The following is a 3808-nucleotide window of genomic DNA, read 5'->3' on the forward strand; positions in this document are numbered from 1 at the left end:
ACCGCAAGGGAAGCCAGACCCTTTGGCCAAGGACAATTCCTGGGGAGGGAGGGGTTTAGATGTGAGCTGTCAACAGGCTACACTGCTGGCGGCCAAATGAGTGTGTTGGTCCCGGGGAGGATCTTGGAAGCTCATCACAGCTCTGTCGACACCCCGCCTCACCCCTCAGTGGGGATGGCTGGGTGCCCATCCCAATAAAAATCCAGACCTGCCACCTCACACCCATTAGGGTGGCCACTATCAAAAATAAATAGTAGGGGGGTTAGGGTTGTGGCTCCGTGGTAGAGCGCTTGCCTAGCATGTGTGAGGCACTGGGTTTGGTCCTCAGCACCACATAAAACTAAATAAATATAATAAAGGTATTGTGTCCATCTACAACTAAAAAAAATATATATATAGTTGTAGATGGACACAACTGAGGCAAGAGGATTGCATGTTTAAAGCCAGCCTGGACAACTTAGCAGACTGTCACACACAATAAAGGGGGGATATAGCTCAATGATGGAGCAACTCTGGATTCAATCCCCAGTACACAAAACATTATGGACACACACACGTATGTCCACATGCTTAATCAGCGTGTTCGTATGTGTGTGTACACAGAACATAACAAGTGTTGATCAGTACATGGATAAATTATGGTAAAATACACATACACTCTTTCCTGGTAAGCATTTGTAAGTGTGTTGAGTCCGTTGACAGTGCACCAGGTTATGGTTCATGGGACTGTAAAATGGTACGGCTGCTGTGGAAAACAGCGTAGATATTCAGAAGAAAAATAAGAATGGAATTACTATATAATTCTGCAACTCCACTCCTGTAGTGTAGACTAAATGAATTGAAAACAGGACTCAAGACAGATATCAGTACACCCACCCTCAGGCAGCATCTTCACAGGAGCCAAAGGGTGGAGGTCACCGGCGTTCATCAACAGATGAATGGATGGACACATCGTGGTGTGCACCTGCAGTGGAATGTTAGCATCAAGAAGAAAGGAAATTCTGGCACAAGCTACAGCACACATGAACTCTGAGGACACGTGAGCGAAATAAGCCAGACACAAAAGGAGAAAACCTGTACGGTGACCCTTACATGCCATCCGTAGATACTTAGATGAGTCAGATTCGCAGAGAACGTAGAATGGGGGCTGCCTGCAGGAGCAATGGGGAGTTTGTGTTTGATGGGGACCAAGTTTCAGTTTTGCAAGATAAAAGGAGTCTTGGAGGCAGATGGTGATAATGGCAGCATAACATTGTGAATGTCCTGAAGCCACTGGCATGTACACTTGAACATGGTTAAGATGGTTACAGGCTAAAATGGTATATTATCGTACACAGTTACACGTAAATTAATCAGGAAAAAATGCAGACCTGGAAGGGCAGGAGAAAGTGTGTCCTGAGCATTCCTTTGCTAACGCATAAATGAAGGAGCTGGAAATCAAGCTTCAGGAGTTTTCCAGAACATAGCACAAAAAGAAAAAGAGAGGAAAAGTATGAGAGCAAAGTGCAGATATTAAGAGGCTAGATTTAACAATGAAACTCCTATCTACTGGAGTAAGTAGAGACCACAAAAGTGACCCCTCCACCCAAAGAAAGAAAATCCCTACAAAGAAAGGAGACTCTAGTGGGCTTCGGACTTCTCATCTGCATTGGATGCGAGAAAAAAGTAGGATCATGTCTTTATGTGCTGATGGGAAACAGCTTTGAATCTGGGCTTCTATAGCATCCTTCAAACTTCAAGGTCATCTGAAGGCATAACTGACATCCAAGAAAATAGAAATTGTGCCGCTCACAGGGTGGCTCAGAGCTGATAAAAGATGAATTCTAGAAGGAAGAATAACGAAGCCACCAGGAAGTGGTGGGCCACATAAGCAAGGAAAGGGTAATGCATAGTGGTGACACTTAACAACTAGTGGTAGTTTTTAAAAAGTATTTAAATAAGCTAAAACCACAGTTTGAACCTGAAAGTGTCTGTGTGTGTGTGTGTGTGTGTGTGTGTCTGCAAAAAAAGAATCAAAAAATGTCAAATTACTTTTTTTAGGTGGATCACATAAATTCTGATTACCTTTTTATTTAAGCTACATTTAATAATGGATGCCAGAAATCTAAGGGCAAAAAATTCCCTTAATGATAACCATTAAAAGAGCAGATATAGAATGTATAACTTTCAAACTTCTGAAGGATAGAGAAAAACAATTTTGATCAGTCATCATCAGAAAAAAAGAAAATAAATGTGTCTGCGGGAGAATAATGAGGAAGACACATTTAGCAGTCATCTTTTGCTGAGTTACAAAGTACCCCCGAATTTAGTGACCCAAAACAACATCAATATGCAGAGGAACCACAGGGGTAGGGTGCAGACCTGTAATCCCAGCTACTTTGGAAGCTGAGGCAGGAGGATGCCAAGTTAATAAAAAGAGCTGGGGTTGTGGTTCAAGCGGTAGCGTGCTCGCCTGGCATGCGTGCGGCCCGGGTTCGATCCTCAGCACCACATACAAACACAGATGTTGTGTCTGCCGAAAACTAAAAATTAAATATTAAAAAAATAATAATAACCATGGTTGAGCCTTGAGGACTTGCTAAGTGCAATCAGCCATCACAAAAGACAAATACTGTGAGGGACCTACAGGAGTCAAGTTTATACAGAGAAAGTAGAAGGGTGGTTTCTGGAAGCTGGGGAAGAGACATGGAGACTTGTTTAATGGGTACAAAATTTTACATTTGCAAGATGAAAAGGTTCTGGAGATTTTTGGCACAATAATGTGAATCCACGTCACACTATTGAACTGGGCATTTAAAAATGGGTTAAGATAGTTTTAAAAAATTAAAATGGGGGCTGGGGTTGTGGCTCAATGGTAGAGTGTTTGCCTCGAATGTGTGAGGTACTGAGTTCAATTCTCAGCACCACACACAGATAAATAAAATAAAGGTCCATCAACAAATAAAAAAATTAAAATGGGAGAGCAAGATGCTGCGGAAAGTGAACATGATAAAATTAGTGCAGAGACTCAGGGCACTGGCTCTCCTGGGCTCCACCTGGGTGGTCCTAACTGTGGGAGCTCTGGGCCTGGAGCTGTCCTTGACATGCCAGGAGGTCCTGTGGTCACTGCCCATCTGCTTGCTGGTGTCCACTGTTCTGGGGACTGTGGTTATGGCATGGAAACTTTTCACCACTGCGAAGATGCCACAGAGCCAGGTTCAGCAGGCCCACGTGGAATTAGTCCACAAGGGCCTGCACTTCTGACACCCTAATCCCATTCCTACCCAGACACTCTCCCTCCCAATCTCCATTAAAAAGCAAGTTTATTTTCTTTAAAAAAAAAAAGAAATTGAAAACAGCAGTTGGTTTTGGCTCATGATTCCACAGGTCAATTTAGACTGGGCCCAGTGGGGTGGTTCTGCTGACCCGGGTTGGCCTGGGTTACTGTTTGCGGTTACTGCCTCCCTGGCAGGGGGCCGGCTGACCTGGTGTGGTTCAGCTGGGACAGGGGGTCTCTGCCCACTAGCCTCTCATCCTCCAGCAGGTCAGGCAGGCTTGTTTTTATGGCGATGGCAGGAGTCCCTGGGGGGAAGGTCAAGCTCAGAAGTGACACCCTGCTGTGTCCCATTGGTCACAGCCTGTCTCAGGCCAGGCCAGATTAAAAGGGTGGAGAAATAGGCTCCATTCTTGGATGGGAAGAGTTGAAACATTACTTGTAAAATGTCTCTGCCATCTTATTTCTGTTTTTCATTCATTGTATCCGTGTTCGATTGCTAAAATGTGCAAAAATTAATTATCTCCCCTGTTTTACTTATAGGAAAACTGGCAC

At 44.1% G+C, this 3808-nt stretch overlaps 1 pseudogene; it reads left to right on the top strand.

Moving 5' to 3' along the window:
* Window positions 1-2985: 2985 nt before the first annotated feature.
* Window positions 2986-3243, top strand: LOC143390694 (dolichol-phosphate mannosyltransferase subunit 3-like; annotated as a pseudogene).
* Window positions 3244-3808: the final 565 nt, after the last annotated feature.

Source organism: Callospermophilus lateralis, chromosome 2 (genome assembly GCF_048772815.1).
Source record: "Callospermophilus lateralis isolate mCalLat2 chromosome 2, mCalLat2.hap1, whole genome shotgun sequence".
In the NCBI taxonomy this organism is placed as follows: domain Eukaryota; kingdom Metazoa; phylum Chordata; class Mammalia; order Rodentia; family Sciuridae; genus Callospermophilus; species Callospermophilus lateralis.